Raw genomic sequence first — 19,346 nt, 5'->3', positions numbered from 1 at the left:
ATGATGCTTCCCAGGTACCAAAGAGTGAGGAGTACTTGTTTCTATCTGGGATAAGGTTCCCTCCCCTGTCCAGAGGGATTCTCATCCCTTTCCCCCAAGAGTCCAACAATCCTCCCGACCGTGCCCTTCTTCAATCTGAACTGTTCGGCGTACTGCTCGTCCGTTAGTAGTGGCACTGTTTTTTCATAAAAGTCTTCATTTTTTCCAATCTCCTTCGGTCCCAAACTTCCCTGCGACATGTGGAGTATTATTAGATTGGAAAATTAACACCAGCAGGAACAGGTATGGTCTGCAGACACATGCCAGGAAAGCATCAGGAAGGTATCACCAACAAAAACACGATGTTCAATATTTTAGGCAAAAGCCAATGGACATTCTCATCACCCAATGTTATCATGCAAGCTTGTCCAGAGCAGTAAAAATGCATGGCTTAGAGTTGATCAAATCCTAATTCAAGGGTGCAGTTCCTATTCAGCTGGGGGGAGGGGGGGGGGGGGGTTCAGCCCACCCACCCCCAACTTGGGCTTCATCTCCCCTCAAGTTTGATGTAAAGTGGGAAAGCATTTTCCGAAACTGCACCCCTAGCATTATCATTTATCATGTCTGATGCAACTCACCCATCGAGATCGCGGTAATGGACGACTTCAAGTGGGTCGTCGCCTAATGGAGCCACTGGGGCAATTTCTCTCTGTAATTCGTCAAACGTAAATGCTTCCATTCCCGTGTATGTTTTTGAGGTATGGATGACAAGCACACAAGATCTTTCCCGTTACTTATACCTTCATCTAACAGCTTTTTGACCGCGGTCGCGCTGCCGCCCACTCACAAACTTATTTTTCTTCCCAAATTTGATGGTCACAACTGCGCAGCTAATGTAACGCTCTCCAGTAGTCAGTAGCTGGTATGAAACAGCCTAGCATCCCAGTGGGCGGGACTTGTGTTCGTCTACCAATAACACAGTAGTTGAAATGAAACGCGACCTTTGCCTCTCAGCCAAGTAAGGAACGGGCTTGGGCATGACGTCATAGGTAAGTCGGTAACTACGTCATCCATCGCCTTGGCTTACTCGAAGTAAGGAATGGGCCTCCATTTGGTCACCAAGAACGGGGCTCAGACCACTCGCTGGTACTCCGGAGCCCCTGCAGTCACGTTCGGACAGTGCCCGTATTGTCCGAGGTGGTTAAGAAGATGGGTAAGTTGAAGGTAAGTTTTAGCCGTGTAAGACGCTAGGGATGTCACTTCCGAAAATCGATTAGGAGCTCAGCTGAAAACGTTGAGCTGATGTGCTCCCCAGGCCTGATTTTCCCCCGTGTTTCGGCCACATGAATGTGCTTCCTGGATGTTAGAATTAAAGACAGCATGTTCGTAGACTTAAAATTGCTTTCATCCGGAGATATGACTCCCCCAATTCGAGTCCACATGAAGCAGGGAGTGGGGTGGATTATCGCAACAGATAATGCGCGCAACCACTTCTGTATCTTAACACTTAATGTGTGAAATAGTTAATGTATCACGCTGTGATTATACAGTGAGGCTTGTATGTTGACCATGCAAGTAAGATCTGCCACATCAAATGTCATGTTTAGATGGTGGTTTTAGTTCAGCTTGCTGACTAGCCCTCCACCCTCACCCTACTCCTTTTTGTGGAAAAACTCAAGCTGAAGAGAGACTCATTGTTCAGGATGGCAGGCAAAGCCATTGCCTTTGCTTAATTGGCCCCTGCCCCAATTTATTTATGCCCCTTGCTTGCTATTTTATATTAACTATGAATGTAATAGGACAACTTAAGGTAATAGAACATTAATGGCCATGTAGATGCCAGGCCTCTCCAGGTTTGCATAACCTCTTTCAACCTCTGCAATAAGCTGACAGACTGCTCCACATGGCATAACAAGCTTACAGACTGCTCCACATCACATAACAAGCTGACAGACTGCTGCACAGGGCATAGCAAACTGAATTTTATCTTTCATTGTCCTTTTGATATTGGGACATAATGATGACTGTTGTAACATCCATTGCTTGAGTGCTGTTTTCCAGAAGAGTACCATGCTTAATGTCTGCTGTTTTGTGATCCCTCTTGGCAATGTCCTTAATGCAGCATATTGAATGCTGTATCAAATGCTGGTGGTAGTTCGGGAGTAATGTGCAAAATGTAAGAATTCTTTATTGGTATTGGGGAATTGTTTAGGCCAACAATGAAAATTGTGATAATTTGTATCAATTTTGGGTGAAAAGTCCTAGAATGGGATGCTTATGCTTTGTTTAGGCATCTCGTTCTCACCAGGTATGTCACTGGTCTAAATTTGGTGTGAGGAGGAGTTTCTGGGGAGTGTGTTAGCTAAGCCAAAAGTACTTCTCTTTTGGGTGGGATTTTAATTACCCGGCCTCTTATTCTTCCCCGGTCAAAGTTTATAGGGTGAATCTCATAATACATTTTTCACAACAATAAGTGAATAAGTTGATACCAAAATTATCACCACACATGTTCCAGAGATTTGTGTGATAGTTGTGCTAAGTTAAGTATACACATACAGCAGTGACCGGTGAATGCCTGATGTTTCGCACCAACAATTTGTAACAATTCACTGGGCTTTGCTTGATTTCAGAGCTGCACCAAGAATTACCCAAATTGTGTGGTGACAGAGGTAAGGTAACATCTTTAGCTTCTGAGGTGATTTTGGTTGTGATGCATGGGTTATTGGGATATTTGGCATTTTTTTAAGTTTGATGAAAATGAAATGCATAATGCTGGGCTGAAAATGACCATTGTAGTCAATGTGCCAGAAAACCCCATGAAACCACAAGAACAGTATAATGTATTGCAAGGTCACCCCACAATCCATGTCAACATTCTCATGTGTAATGCCAACTCATAATACAATGTAAAAGGTGGAAATCATCACCAAGGCATCTTTCAATTGCATGACATCAACATGTACAAAGGAAATAGCTTGCTACATATATATATATATATATATGTGTGTGTGTGTGTGTGTGTGTGTGTGTGTGTGTGTGTTGTGTGTGTGTGTGTGTGTGTGTGTCAGGCATTTCCGACAGTTAACAATATACACTGTTGGCAATTAGTGGAGACTGTAGTTAACCATAAGCTCCACAGATGACGCTAGCAGCCGGTAGGTATTGCGGGTATGTGCGACCCAAAGCCTGAGACACGGTCCCTTCTGCCGCTGCGGTAGGGATCTCGGTTGTTAAGGTCTTGAGGCGCTTGCTAGTGTTGAGTCATGTGTTGGCCTCTGAGATGTTGGGCTGCAGGTACTCTGTGTTCTGGGTGGCTATCCCAGGGTTGAGTGTAGTCCCTGAGACTTGAATATGAAATCGCGTTTTTGAGTTTGTCCATTTGAATTGTGAGTACTGGGAAGGGTGCAATTTCTGCTAACCATTTGTGTAGCCGAAACTCGGAAAGATGGCGGAGCAAGCGACGGGTATAATGGCACGGCCGTCGGCGAAGGGTTGGCTGTTGAGTGCAGTCTACAAGCTTCACCAGCTTGGTGAAAGATTCACTAGCTTGGCTGTTCGGTGTCAGTGGTCCCTGGCCCAAAAAGACGCCCTCTGACTGGTGTCTGAGGTCACAGCCCTACTGGGGTGTTCTGAACATAACCTATGGCCGCTCCTTCGGGCCCTTTATCCTTCCTATCGGCCCTCGGTCTTTGGTCCCGAAGAGCCCTTAGACTCCTCTTTAGGCCTCTTCAAGCATAACTCATAAAGTACTTATAGCCACTTGTTAACACATATCCTTTTCCCCTGTTATGTACTGTGGGGTCTGACGAACAGGGCCCCAATCATTGTTTCGGGGACCCACACCAATGCAAATCGTGGGTTCAGGCCTTTTTCCTGCTTGGGAAGTGAACCCCAGAGCTCAGACCGACAGGTAGTGAATTGTTCGGTATTGGTGGTCTCTGGCCGACATAGACGCTCGCCGCATTGTTTCAATGGGTTTTCGATCATGGCAAGAGGCTCACTGATGCCTCAGGTCACGGCCGGGGATCTTTTGTGCGACCTGGATCCAGTCCCTTCAGGCTCCTTTGTGCCCTCCAATTGGGCCCTCATCAAACACTGCCCTTGGTTGACTCAGGATCCTTTGCCAACACAGCGCCCCTGTCAGGCGCTTTGGGCCCGTGACAGCCGCTGGGTGGACCCTCAGGCCCATATCGACATGTAGGGGTCCTCAATTGGTGCAAAGGGCCCTCTGACTGCCACATGAGGGCTCACCCCAGCACGCGTGGCTCCTGAATAAGACAACAGCAAGTCTTTAAGTCCTTATACCCTCCAATCGGCCCTTGATCGTCGGTCCCAGTAAGCCCTCCACACCTTCTTCGGGCTTCCTCGAACACTGTCCCGGCCGATTCTGTCCCGCGCCAAAACAAGGCCCTCTATTAGACACTGAGGACCCATGACAAATGCGAGGGCCCCACCAATGTAAATCGCTTGCCCCGACTTCGTCCTCTCTTGAGAAATGGGCCCTGAGGCCATGCCGACACGAATTAGGCTTTGCGGTATTGGGAGTGTCTTACAGACTTATATGCCCTTACTCAAGTGGCCCCCGATCGGCGCAAAGGTCCTCTGGCTGGCATTGAAGTGTTTGGCCCAGCGGGCTGGGCCCTTGGATATGACCTCTGGTCAGCCTCTCAGATCTGCCAGTGGGCCTTTAATCGTCAGTCCGGAGAGACCCCTGAGGCCCCCCCCCCCCCCCCGGAACCTAATGAGAGAGCACGTGTCCCTTGTCCCCCTGCCTGCGCCATTGGTTGCTAGTGGCAACACCTACTCTGACTGCTCCCCACGTCGATAATGGCTGGTGGCTGAATTGCCGTTTGTCATTCTCGCGGGTGGTAAAATCGGCGCACCCAGAACTAGTCGCTCACCAGCGTGGGTGCGACAACCCAGCGTGTCGCCGCCAGGATGCGCCTTCACCCGGCTGGGCCGCCTGAACATCGACCCGAGCCGGCGACAGATCGATTCATTATCTGCTCGCCGATGTAGCCTTGTTACTGCACGGTGGCCGGTTGGCCTAGACCCCTTGACAATGGAAGCGCACAGTATGCAGACAGCTAGCGTAGAAGGCCAGACGTCAAGGTCATTGTGTGCTCTGCGACTTCCTGGTCGTATATTGCGTTGTCCGTTGACTGTCGTATCGTTCACTCTGTAAGTCGGGACCGGTTGCGTTGGGGTTAGAATTATCTCCGCTCCGCTTCTCCTCAATTGGCATCTCACGGTTCGCAGCAGTGCTACTTATCTCGGCATAATTTTTTAGTGGTCAATTGGACGCAATGTGAGGGCCAAAAAAGACAGGCCTGAATGAGACATTGTTGTCACGTCATTACGATAGGCTGCACAAATATTGCCGTGCGCTGTCAGACGCTTGTGTTTCTGTCCTGCATGCCGGTGTGCGTTTGGGCTATACATTTGTCGTGATGGAGGCGGCTCAACATTGCTAAATGCATCATGAGACCAATGCAGGGGAACATTCAGTTCCATGGCCATTGGACCACGCTCAACGCTCATATCTTTCTGACACATTGCAATCTATGGGTAGCGGCTGACATTGTTTGATAATTTAAATTTCCGCGTCTCGGAACCTAGCAATTAATAAATCGTGACCTGATGTGACCTTGTGTGGTTTTTTATTCGCATGACTTGGTCTGGCCCAAAACTTTCCTGCCGTCAAAATCGTTAAATGGCTCGCTCTCGACACCATTCAACTCTGATTTTGCTTGCGAAAGCGGTTCTGAAGTTATCAAGGACAGACAGAGGGGTCGTGCTTCCTGTAAGCCCCCTCTCTCCCGCCTGATGTCCTGGATTTGGCCACTTCCAACAAGTCTAGGCCTGGATTTAGATCAAGGCTTTTGTTTAAGAATGACGTTTTTATTTTTCATTTTTAGCGCTTCAAGTGGAGAGTATTGATGTTCCGGTGACAAGCTGATGAACTGCAAAGAGGGCCCGAAGTTGTGACGCACGCTTTTTTGTTGTTAGTAGGTGGGTGTGCTGTATTCATGTCCAATGAACGGTCACACTTTCCACTTTGTCGTGATACGTTTCGAGACAAAAAATTCGCTGACATCTTTTTCAAACACGCTCTGGTGGCAGCTTGAATAAGATGCCCTCTGGTAGCCGATCAACCCCCTGAGATACTAAAAATTAGTGAACATAGCAACACCAATATGTTAGGCAAGACCTCATGTGAACTCGCTCGTGAAAATATTTTAGACCTTTAGATCGGGACGTTCGGGTTCACTGATGTCTCGCAATGTCAAACTTGAAACAAGTACCTGCAATGACGCTGGGCATCCTCCTGTAACGAACAGCCCTGCAACCAACGTACCCTCTCCAAGAAAATTAGTAGGTATACGATGTGACCGACGGGTAGCATACTGAGTGCACATAAAAACCTCCGCGACGATTGTTTAAAATCGTCCATGTAATCGTAGAAAATGGTAACATCGTCCTTGCCTGGTAGAAGCGCACAAGCCCCCATTAGCATTGTGAAGCATTCACATGAAACTTCTGCTGTATTCACGCATTCTCATGAATACAGCACAGAGGGTCTGGATGCCCTAACGTCCAAACCTTTCATATTCAGTCATGTGAAATAGATCACGTGGTATAGATTGTAGCGTCCTGTATGCGCGAGCCAGGAGAATTGATTTGGCCGCTACCGATCGTTTTTCTTTGTTCGAAACGATGCGATGTTGTTTAATACAACGGCGGTGCGTCCTACCATTATTCAAAGGCGACAATTGATGCAAGGCGCAGGAATCACCGGTCGCGTCCCACAATCAATCGCCGGTCCCGTGGAATAGGTTTGTCTGTGTTGCGGAAACCGCAGGCGAATATCAGGTATAGTCACGAGCATTCACATGATAGTCTTCTGGTCGAGGATGAGGAGGCCCCACTAGCATTGCGAAGGCAGATGTCGCGCAGAAACACGCGTCGGTCGGTCGGCCTTCCGAGCTTAAAGCCATCATCACAACTCTGTTATAAAAGTTGACGCTAGCGATCTTCATTTGCCTCTTTCCGACACCATGAGCAGCCTCCTGACTGTTCGTGGCTTCTCCACGTCGAATCTACTGGTCCAGGACATTTAGACGTGTCTTACCCCGCTGGATGGATCAGGAAAAACGGCCTTCTGTGTTGCATCCCAAGTCCGCGGGGATGTAAGGAAAAGGTCTTGCTGACGCGGCAACAAATTGAGCTACGACTGGGACACGCATTCCTGTAATACCACAACCAACTTAGGACACGTACGCCGTAGCGTCGTCTCTTATGCAGGAGCGATGGCGGCGCACCACTGGGACTCGCTGAGCGCCAACAAGCTGAAGTCAGTGATACCCCGTATCGGACTGTGGCATTCGTGCCTCCGCAACAATGGGAGGGAGGAACTTTCCCTATGCCGAAACGCATAGGACACACATGCTTCACACCGCCATAGCATTGGCTAGCGACAGACCGCCCCGCGGTTGATGCTGTGACCCGCTGACTGCGCATCACGTGCCTGTCGGTTGCCGCCACCTGGCTGCCACACAAGTGCAGATTGTTGACACCATGCCCAGAGTCCCGCACTATTTTACTTTTTAGGAGATTATTCGCAAGCTATCACCGAAATTACCTCGGCAACAGCACCATTGCACAAAACATACACTTTTCTGTTATCATGCTCAATGCAGTAATCACTTAACCATTCAACAAATGCTATGCATTGCCGTTGTCGCAGTCGCCAGCATGGTGTTCCGTGCCGTCGTCGCAGCCTCTCCAGCGGAATCCATTTTCCAGATACCTATATCGTTTCGTTGCGGGAGACACCGCAGCGCGGTGTGCTGCGCAGGATGGCCCCTGAAAATGGCGATATTTGGTTCCTGAAATCATTGCTACGCGGTCTGAGTGAGGATTACTTTTCATGTACACAGTTTACTACTAGAAAGAACTGATTTCATGTTAGATCATTTCCCGAGGTTGATAATAACGAAAGCAGCTATGCCGAACAGCGACGCAGAAATGCACTACACATGCACTTTCTCGATGTACTTGTATGGGAAACATTTGCGTGAGGCCATGTGCATAGAGCGCTTGCCTGAAAGCCGACTTGTCTTACTTGTCTTGACTTACTTACTTGTCTTACTTGCCGACCTGTCTCTTGCTGCGGTCACAATAACGACATCGAAACATCATTGGTGCCATTTATGAGGTTAATCACTGGAATTGCTTATATTTCATGAGAAAGAAGTTAAGTGTTGTATTTCATGTCACCAGGACGATGCTAACAAGCTTATCATTGTCATTATCAGACATATCGGAGCACGGTAGCTGACATCGGTCTATATGAGAATACGATATTATCTCGGTAGTAATTTCTTGTCCTAGAGCGGTTGGTTTCCGATCCACTTCGCTCATTAAAGGGTGAGTTTGGGTCGCTTTAGACATTCGCTATTTGCCCCCGCAATGGATAGATTGTGGCTGATGGTAACGAAAGCAGTGAAGGATTGATAGCTGCACTTGATAAAAATGTCTGCAATGAAGAATAAAACAGCAGATTCCTGGCACACTGCCAGCCCAGTTTGAAAAGTGCTGTCATTTCCTTTTTATAACACAATTTGAAAACTTGGTTTGCTCCTGTTGTCCGCGAAAGTGCTCAGAGAAATAAAGTGGAGTTTGTATCTGCCATGTTTATCTTGTGGAATTACCAATAACCGCGGCAAGGAACTCATCGCCGTAGATTTTGGCAGAACTGCTCGTGAAGTACGAACTGAACATTTTGAGCCATATGGTACAATGCCTACTTCCCTAAACATGATGATTCTGGAGAAGCACCAGTTGACTTTGACGGAAGCCCCTGATTATTGCGCTAGCTTGCTGGCACACATAATGCCTCCGGGCGGCCAGCAGCACTCCTCAAGCAGTCATCCAGAGCAGGGCAGCTGCGTTCTCAGCAGCAGCTCAGCGGTTCAACAGCAGAGCACCTTCCCAGCTAACGAAGGGCTGAAGTGATGCCCATCCCGCTCCCATCGAAATCCGCAACAGCGAAATTTATCCTACCTGCCGGAAAAAAATACGCAAAAAGGGACGCAAACTGAAAACACAAACAACATATCGTTCGTATATTTCAAGCAACACATTAGAAGCCAAAGGCGATGAGATATCGCAAATGTATTGTTGCACAAGAAAAAAGCCATACGGGCCCAGGGTCTCGTCTAGAGCGTTTTTTGATTAAGGGGAGGGAGATTTCTTACCCACACATAACTAAGCCTTATATGACGCTCTACACAATGACGAGAACCGACTTTATGTAATTGAGGTTCATTCTTCTATAGGAGGGACTCTTTCCACGCGACTGGATGGGGAAGGATGCACGATATTGGAGGGATTTTCGCCCTCCACGCAACAGGCACGACCCTGCGAGAGTACCGGTCGTACCAAAAACATCAAATCAATAAAAAAGAGTCCTGCCACGCGGCAGCACAGTGCATGGAACGGAAATGATATTGCACAACGAGCACTCACTGGTGCGTCTAGCACGCCAACCAAAACACTTCCAGGAGCCGTCCTCCCCACGCGCCAACTTGTCAGGACACGGGGGAGGGGGGGGGGGGGCCCCCACACCTTCGCAACGGAACGGGCCAAACCACCACCGGCCACCAGCCGCCAGCGCGACAACCAGAACCTCGGAGCGGGGACGATGTGACCAAGCATGGGCGAGGGAACGATCGCGTTATTGGGGACTCAGGACTGTGACCCAGTCCGGAGCTGACTCAAGACATTTGGGTCAAACCCAAGTCTGATGCTAACCTCTGGCTATGGCTATGGCTATAGGCTATCGACCATAGCGCATCGGTTGGTACAGGGTTCGTGCCGATCGGTCACATAGGCTCGGAGCATGGAGGCGTCCACAGCCAATATTGGAGATATCGGACGTTTTTTGATGACGTTTGACCTGACCAATTGTCACCATGTTTAGAAAAGGAGAGGATTCCAACAATGGCGCATCATTAAGTGAAAGCTTTGTAGTAATCTGTTCCGTACGCTTAACGATGAGGACGTTTTCAGGTCGATTCGTTCACTTCCGGAAATTTTTGGTGACCTCTGACCTATCCCAAAGTCACCATGTCCTGGGAAGGACAAGCTATTGACTAAACGGCTCCAAATTCTGAAGGTTTCGTATTGATCAGTGGCATAAGTTCGGAGGATGGGATTTTCACCACGTTTTGGCGGCTTTTTCCTCTTTCCCGCTCCTGGAGTATTACGCAAGCTATGTTGTTGCACTGACCACAGACCGGAATGAGAATATATATATATATATATATATATATATATATATATATATATATACATATCCCTCTCTAGAACCTATCTGTCCGCCTGACTCTGCCTGCCTGACTCTATAAGGATTTAAGGGGGATGTGTAACCTGAGTCACTTCACTGGAAAAAAAATGGTATTCTAAGTCATGGGCTAATCACATTCTTCACAAACGTCATGAGCTTAATCATGAGCTGATAATTTCTACCAAGGTTGTATTCGTGGCTGAAATTGATGAGGCAATACCCACAAAGATAATGATGACCGAAATAGAAGTGGCAATATCCAGAAATACAGCTTACATTTTCAAAATATCAGTCAGAAACTGGGATATATATTTGTGTATATTTATATATATATATATATATATATATATACCACTAACATGCACATTCTAAGGATTAGTTCACATCTAGGATGTCAGCGTATGACTCAAATCACATCTAGTTGAAATGTTAAACGCGATACACCAAATCTTTTTCAACAACACAATCAACATTCCAAAATAATGCCAGGTTGCCTGACGTGATCACCGTAACCTGGTAACCACTACTAAAATGCAAGATTTCACACATATAAACATGCTAGCCAGACCTGTGTTTAAATCAAGCTGAGTTGTGAATCTGCTTATGAGTTAATCAATTTGGAATTAAATTAGAAAAACAAATCAAGAATTAATCAAATTTTTTATATGCTGCATCTGTTCACTAGGAAAGTGCTGGTATGGGACATGACCTGAATCACGTTTGTCAAACTTTTCATGTACTGAGTCATGAACTGATTATTTTCCACAACGTTGCATCAGTGAGTCATATGGCTGGGTTCAAATTGACAGCACAAGAAAAATGGTGCGCCCTAGGCAAGTTCACATCTCATTTCGGTGTGAAAATTAACACCATGCAGCATGCAAACTTCTTGCACGATCAGCAAAGCAGTATTATCACAATTCCTTAACAGAAAAGCCAATGTTGTTCATCCTAAGCTCTGAAGACTGCTAAATTTCAGCCAGACACCAGAGGTAGATATTCATTTATATATATATATATATATATATATATATATATATATATATATATTCATATATAAATGAGCCAGAGATCCGATAATTCATTTTGCATCCTGCATGAGTCATGAGTTAAGTACTTCAATGTTATAGTCTGAACTCAGTCAAATGAAAAATGGAACAACTGAGTCACGAGCTAAGTCGAATTCCATAATCTGTGAGCGAGTCCGGAGCTGACTCAATGCATTCGGGTCAAACCCAAGTCTGGTGCTAACGACATCTCGAGACTAGTATCCCATTCTTTGCACTACCCGGATGACGATATCTTTCCCAAGGCCCTGTAGTCCAGGATATATCAATATCATACTCAGCCGGTAGATAACACTCTTCTGTAAATTACGCGTGAGAGTTTTTCCAGGCACGTTCCCTAACCGCTTCCACAATGCCCCCCACTGACCACCAACCAACCAAGTTCGCCGCGTCCTAGGAGCAACTCGCATTCAAATGGGAATTGAGATCCCAAAATGGCGAAGGTTTTCTACTCCCATCGAACGAAAAGAAATTCACGACCTTCGCCTCTAAACAGCCTCATTTCCTCTGTTCAGCCCTGGATTACCGGGCTGCTCTGTTTAGCGTCTTCGCGTACTAAACGCCGCCACTTTTAGTACGAATCGGTACTAAACTGCGTTCCCCTCTTAGCAAAGATCCGTATTAACTAGGCTCGAGGGCGTGTTGTTTATCATGCTTGACTCAGTTTCATATTCGATATTCAGCAGACTTTTTAAATTTGCCTATGAATTAGCATACAGATGCAGCTTAATCTCCTGACCACAATGAGCACAAAATCTCGGACCGGTTCGCCCTATTACCGGAGACATCACAATATGTAAGATCACCATAAACAGTGCGGACTCCTTCAATCCTTTCCAAAATCGGTGTTTATACATATTAGCCTTCTGATTACGATACGCACAAACTTTTGGATCGATATGCTGTATCAAAAAAGTTATAGCTTTTTAAATGCAAAGGCTGCTAAGGTATGCCATATATGTGGCATGGAAAACATTTTCTTCATCCTTGACTCAGCTTCATATTCGATATTCAGCGGACTCCTTACATTGAACTGAAAATTTCTTAATACTTGTGGCGTATTTTTCTGAGCATAATTAGCATAAAATCTTCGACCGGTACGCCCTATTACCGGAGATAGAGCAAGATTAAAAATCCCAATAATGATGGCGACTCCTTCAATTCTTTCCAAATTCCGCGTACTGGTAGATATTGACCTGACTACAATCAATACCAAATCTTGGACCGGTACGCTGTATCAGAGAAGTTACAGCCCTTCCAACGTCAAGGTCGCCAGGACAAGACTTACCGCATTTTCTTTAACGTTGAACGTTGGTTGAGGGCCACATCCATTCGGTTCGTCTTACTCTGTGGGTCGTTATCGCTGGTATTGCCGCGGTCGTTCTGGGCACGATGTTATTTGATATACCTTTTTGTGGGGAACCTACAGCTACAGTAGCTTACTTTCTGTGTTCCCTGACAGGCTAGACTTTTTTAATTGGTTGTTGCCTGATGCGGTATTATGTTGCTTTGTTTTCCGGAGGTAAAGGAGCCAGACCTGCGGACATGCAGAGGTGTCCAAAGCTTGCTAGGGTATTGGGAGCCCCAGTTATCCACAAGCGACCGAACGACATGGCCTGTCTTGTCGAAGTGGTGTCCGGAGCTTTAGCTACCGTACACCAGTCATCTGACCGCGCAACCCGTCTTGTTGGAACAGTGGCCAAAGCTCCATCTGTCCTCCAGTCCTCCATCTTACCAATCGATGCGCCATGGTCGATAGCCATTCTGTCCAGAAGGCAATGTCCTTGTGCCAGGTCAGAGGTCATCATAAGTGCCCCAACTTACAAAAAATTTGTGTGCAGATAAGTTTTACTGACGGTCTATCCTTTCCAAAAGATGGTGACCTTGGGTCAGAGCAGGAACCGGAAAAAAGCCCGAAACAAAAATCAAAGTTTGCAGGCAACTGCATGCTCCGAGCCTGTGAGACTGATAGGCACAAAACATCTACTAACAGAAATATGCACCATTCGACGCCGTTTGGTGGGTAATCTGGCGAGGTCCATCTTTTCACACATCTATCCGGCCACGATCTCCGCACAAGCCCTGACGCTCTCCAGCTATCACCCGCAAAGCAGCTGCACCACTGCGACCATCGGTCTCAAAAACGCACTTCGTCCACACAATTGCACCTCGATCTGAAACATCTAAGCTTGGACTACCGGCTTTCAAACAGACGTAGGGTCGGTTTTGCCTATGTTCACGCAAATGAGAGGTCCTTGGTCAGATTATCCTTCCAGTCTAAGTTGGTAGCACCTTCGACCACCCATGTAAACGGTACTTTTTTGAGTGGATGAATAGCCAATGAACCAGATGGCAGTGTTTATGTCCTGGTGCGGATGTCGAGCCAGTGACAATGGCGATGACCTTTGACCCTTGAATCGCATATCAATATCACTGTTGTGCATCGAAATCGTTCTAGTTTTTTTGTCACGTGTCTTCACCAAGGCCAAGCTAGGTCGAACTATGATTTTTGTAAACGGCTTTGCTTTTTGAAGCTGTTCCGATGTGACACTGAATGGTGTTAAAGCTATGAAAGTTTCCTAATATCGCTGGGTGGGTCCATGCAACAACAGCTTTTCCTGCTTTGATCTGGCATGCCATATCGTATGGGTACCGACAGTGTAGGACTGCTCATCTAGGAAGCCAGAGGTACGGGGTTGGATTCTTCGCGGTGTCCACTCTTCCTGCCAGGATGGGAGGCAGGCGACGCCACATAGCCTCAGCATCTGAGTGCGTTGTAAAAGCCAAGTGACGAAAACGACGTCCCAGGTCACACCTGGCGGTGTTAACCTATTTTTAATCCTCTGGTAAGGCTTTCCCGAACCCATATGACGCCCATCCTCTGCATTGTTTTAGCAATTTTAGCTCATTACATATGAGGAGACAGCTAGGCACTCTAATTAGATGGATATGACCTGATTGATCTGTCCAATATTACGCTCCTCCACATTTAATCACACCCCATTTAGTGCAGCTTGACTAGACCTTTTCCATGCCGTGTCTGCCGTAGCCATAGCCTGCCAGTTTCCAACATCTTTCGGGGAGGGCATGAGGCACCATCATTGGGCGAAGGTGAAACACTCCCATTAAGCCGAGCCTGTCATGGCCGGGTCTGTCCTGTCCCTGTCCTGTCCTGTTTGTCTTGAACAGAACATAAAAGTGTGGGCTGGCCAAGGCGGGCGGGCTTTCGTGTTCATCTGTTTTCTGTTGTTTTATCTGGTCGTCTTGTTTTTGTCCTCCGCTTTCTGCCCTCTTACTCGATCCTGGACTTTTAACCCTCCCCCCCCCCCCGCCCAAGTCTTCTGTCCTGCCGTGTCATCTGTCATGCACTACCGTGTGTTCTGCTTTTTGTTTGTCCCATCCTGTCCCGTCGCTTCTGATATCTAGCTTTTGCGCCAGGAGAACGTCCCTGACTATGTATCTGACGTCAGGAGCATGCATCACGGTGGCCTTTACCTACAATGAATTTTTTCAGCGTTGTTACTAGCATGATGAGTGAATGGAACGCTCCATTACTTTGTGTTTTTTAACTAAGAAAAAATGTCACATGGTCTGAAACGCACGCTAGCAAAAGTGCAGTCATACCAGGTGGTTCGTTCTAAATTGATGTCCGAAATACGGAGCCCCTAACATTCCAGCGCCAACAGTACGTTGTGTTTATGATATCTAAGAATCAAATCGTTTAATTAAAAATTCAACAGTGGTCATCCTGTGCAACTGCACCCAGGCATTGATGTTGACATATATAACATGCTTGACCGACGCCTACAGGCAGTGCAGGTCACCTTAAAAATCATTGAAGTCTTCAGTGACCTCAGATCAACTGAAACCAGCATTTTAAAACAAATATCAGAACAATTACACCAACAATATTGACCGTAGACCTGCGTAACTAGGTGAAATGAACGAACGCATCCTTGTCCGTTAGGATCATATCATAGAGTTAAAAACTAGATTTTGTGATTGGTTGTTATGCTTTTTCGGCACTGAATTTAAAGTCATGTCAGTTCCGGCATACAGGTCATGTCATTTCAGGCTAAGGTCATGTCAGTTCATGCTAAGGTCATAGCGGTTCAGACTAAGATCATGTCAGGTCAGGTCAATTATCTAATGCCAATTGTTCCGCTTCTCCGGTCACGTGTCATGGATTTTGGACGAGTATGTTTGAGGTATTTATTACTTCTATTTTCCGCCCTATTTATATCAAACGGGTGTACCAAGGCGTTTTATTTCAACACGAATTTTGCCTCATGTGACGTCTAATGGTAACCTAGGGTAGGGAGTTTGTGTGGTGTGAGCGGCCTTGCTGTAGAACAGGGCAGACCATGGTTGAGAATCTTGTGTTGTCACGACGGTACAAGCTGCAACATTTTTTTACTCCAATATTGCCAGGGTTCGCAAAGTGCGAAAAAATGTGGGCAATCAAAACCTTTTCTACCCGTATGTTATGGACGGGCAAAGCCATCCGTTTAGGAATCATTTGGAGGTGTGAAATGATTTGTAGTGTAGACAGTGGAGGGAATTTCCCAGTTTCACCTAAAGTGAAACTCAAGTTTACCTTGGCTTTGTCTGCTGAGCGTGGCCGTTCTGTTAGGGCTCCCTGTTTTCACTCTTAGAATTTCATATGGCATTTGAATGTTGTTTCAGGTCAACAGGTTCCTCCGTTCACGGGCTCCGTCGTGGCCGGCTTCGTCGTCGTGCTTACAGATCCGGCGCGATGTCGTCAATAACAGCACCGTGTCACCAGCTTCGACGTAGTTTCACCGTCTTCGGCGCGTCACCTTCGTGGTATCACGATTAAGGGCTGCGTAAACACTGCCAGATCACTTCTTTTGACAAAGCTTAGGAATTCTTACGGTTCTGCAAATTCCAATGTCTGTTTCGGGAAGCCCACACGCGCAGCGGGAGAAGATGGTAGCAGGTGCCGCTCCTACTTCGAAAAACTAACTGATCTTAAACTGCGGTACACCTCTGGGTATCCAGCGTTGATGTTCTGTAGCCAAGTCATTGTGACTGCACTGGCTCCGATGCTGTTGCATCAAAAACCGTCGCAGAGCATATGTGCTACGTAACCGCCTATTTGTCTCAGGTACGATGCTGGGAGCTCTAGCATGGCATAGGCGATCTCCTCCGCCAGGTTCAAGGTTTGTTGGTATGTTTCCTGTTCAGAAAAATGTGGTGTACCGTGTACAGGTCAACTCAGAGATGCAACTTGTGTGTGCTCGTTAAAGTGTACTTTGTTGCAGGCATGGGTTATGCGACATTCTATGTGAACCATTGAGTCACTAATAAATGCTGTGACGCATGGTGCATTGTGCTTCGATGTGTATCTACGTTGTTTCTGAAAGAAGGCGACATCGGAAACTACACAATGGAAACAGATGTGGAGTTTTCGAGACCTTTTAGAAGCACAACGAAGTTTGGGGCTGTGTGGAACTATAAAGAAGAAGGAATGTTTCAGGAAAAGTCTAGGAGAACAAGAGAAGGCGTTGGAGAATAATGTGGTGTGTAGAGGAGAGTCTTGGTAAGTTGAAAAGGGAGAACACAGCGCAAATAAAGGCCCCTGATGAAAACTCAAAGGTTTAACGGAATTCACCTAATTTCATTCATCTTTAATCCGCTTCCTCCGGCTTTCGCGCTCATAGAGGACATCAAGGAATTTTACAAACTTAACAGACCCTCGGATATGCGGGACGGAGGAGAACGTGGATAGAACACTGGGGTGGTAGATATACTGTGCATAGCACACTGCACCTACGCTAGTAGATGGTAGTACACCAGGGGAGGGGTATTACTTTTTCCGGTTAGTGGCTCAAGAACCTTTCCATCCCAGCGCAAGGTATTCACCAGCTTCCATCTTGCGACGTGGGAATCGGGGCCCCTTGATCCATTCCGAGGCCCTCAGGGAATGTATTGTATACCGGTCCCCTCCCCGACGCGGCCTGTCTTCTCAGCGGGGCAGCTGCACCCGGATAGAGGCAGTGGCTCTCACTGATGCAGGAAGATCACATACGGTCGTAGGGAGTCAAATAATTTGCACAGGGGACCCAGTTCCACTCAACGAGCCACTGGTCGAAGCGGAGTAGAGAGCTCCGGTTATTACTGAGGCCTCCTGTGAGAATCGGAGCCCTTAAATGTCTCGTTAGTCTGATGCACCATTTCACTGCTTTAATCTTCTGTCGTTCTCAGAGGGTCCGAACCACGGGAGAAGGCACGTGATGGGCCGTGATGGATACCAAATGGGCCTCTGGCCGACTCGAGCAGCACAAAATTTATTTTTACGTATGCACTGTGATCAGAGGACATCGTGTCAGACAAGAGAACCGCAACCAATGCAACTTGCGAGGTCCTTTGAATGCCATTCGTGGGCCCAGACAGTGTCCATGCCTGGAAAATGGGTCTCAGTCCGACAAAGGGCCGATTGTTGGTGATCTCGACGGAAGTGAAGGTCTTTTCTCAGATGGGCCCCTTTCACCACCAGAGACAGTTTGATTGACATCAGAGGGCTCCGGTCCTTCGGACTGGAGATCTCCGGTCAGCCCTTCGGCCCTGTGTGCTCTGTAATCGGGCCGTTGATTGTCAGTCCTGAGCGAACATCTGGATCCCGAGGGACCGAAGGGGCCAAGTGCCCCTTATGCCTGGTTCCACCCCTCCCTGTCTGTGTCCGTATGTGGATCTATAAGATTCCTTATGTTCAAAGCAAGCCAACGTTATTACGCTGCGGCGTCTGCGGCGTCTGCGGCGTCAAATTAGATCACAGTGTGCATGTCTGGCGCTTGTAAAGATCAAGGATCGGTCACCCACCTCCAATGTTATGATATCAACGTCAAACGCCGTTTTCATCACACTGGGCCGAGTACACTGCAACCAATAATGTGCATATCGGAGCGCCGGTTATAAGCATCCAGGCTTTGATACCTATGTAAAGCATGAAGGAAACGTTTTCCAATAGCGCTACAAAAGTCGGCTTTTGGCTGTAGCTCGGTCCAAAATTGAATTATTTGAAAATTTTAAAATTTCCACACTGCTTTTAAAGTCTTGCATTATCTATGTTCTACCACGGGAAGATCCGTTGACCATCATTCTTCCCGCACTAACTTAAATTAAGGTTCATCATTACGCTCCAACGGTAACCTATGCACGCATGAACGGAGATCAGACAAAATCGTCCTGCTGATTCCCGTCCCCTAAACGTAGCAATCGTAATGGATCGAACTGGTACCTTTTTTAAATTTCATGACCATGGCTTAAACGGATGTAACATGAAGGGGCTTTTGTAATTGAGGATGAATCTACCGCGTCGACTTTCCGAGCGAGAATTAATTCGCCGCAGATTCACATAAATTCACCACCTTTGTGTTGGCTTCTAAAATCAGACACCGACAATCCCCTCAAAACACATCACTCACGTACAATATGGTTATCGCCAGCGGTTATTCTAAAACAAAATATTTTACGATCCCGGTCACTCATGCACGCTCAGTGTGGAATGATGTGCCGTTTCTTGCACAATCTCTCTCCGAAAAATGAGATGGAAATTGGCCTATTGGTCAAGCAACAAATATTATCCCAACGGTGGCTGGAGATCGAATTAGACGATCAGAGTTATATTTCCGGAAATTTACCCCATGTTACGGTCATGACATTGTGTGACAAGACGTTAAGCACGAAAATACACTCACATTCCTTGTTGTGATGGATTTCGTACCTAACATTACTCATAGCTCTTGGAGGTATCTTTAACGTGTTTTATGGTTGTTTGAATATTATAAGGCGAGTCATCTAGCGCTTCTAGTCATGTTTCCTACAAACGATTGCGCTCTGTATTGTCCTTTGATCGAAACCATTTGCGTCATTCCATCTTGTAAGGGAGCCGAGTTATGAGCTTAATAACACCTCATCATTTTATA

General features: G+C 46.8%; 1 long non-coding RNA gene across 1 annotated transcript; it reads left to right on the top strand.

Moving 5' to 3' along the window:
* The first annotated feature begins 1,097 nt into the window (after positions 1–1,097).
* On the top strand, positions 1,098–16,255 carry LOC119101282 (uncharacterized). The gene is made up of 3 exons (XR_005094532.1): positions 1,098–1,203; positions 2,610–2,648; positions 16,084–16,255. It is a non-coding gene; the product is annotated as an uncharacterized LOC119101282 (long non-coding RNA).
* The last annotated feature ends 3,091 nt before the right edge of the window (positions 16,256–19,346 follow it).

The sequence above is a fragment of the Pollicipes pollicipes genome, unplaced genomic scaffold, assembly GCF_011947565.3.
Source record: "Pollicipes pollicipes isolate AB1234 unplaced genomic scaffold, Ppol_2.1 Scaffold_4881;HRSCAF=5763_pilon_pilon_pilon, whole genome shotgun sequence".
Taxonomy (NCBI): Eukaryota; Metazoa; Arthropoda; class Thecostraca; order Pollicipedomorpha; family Pollicipedidae; genus Pollicipes; species Pollicipes pollicipes.
This window is presented reverse-complemented; position numbering and strand designations above follow the sequence as displayed.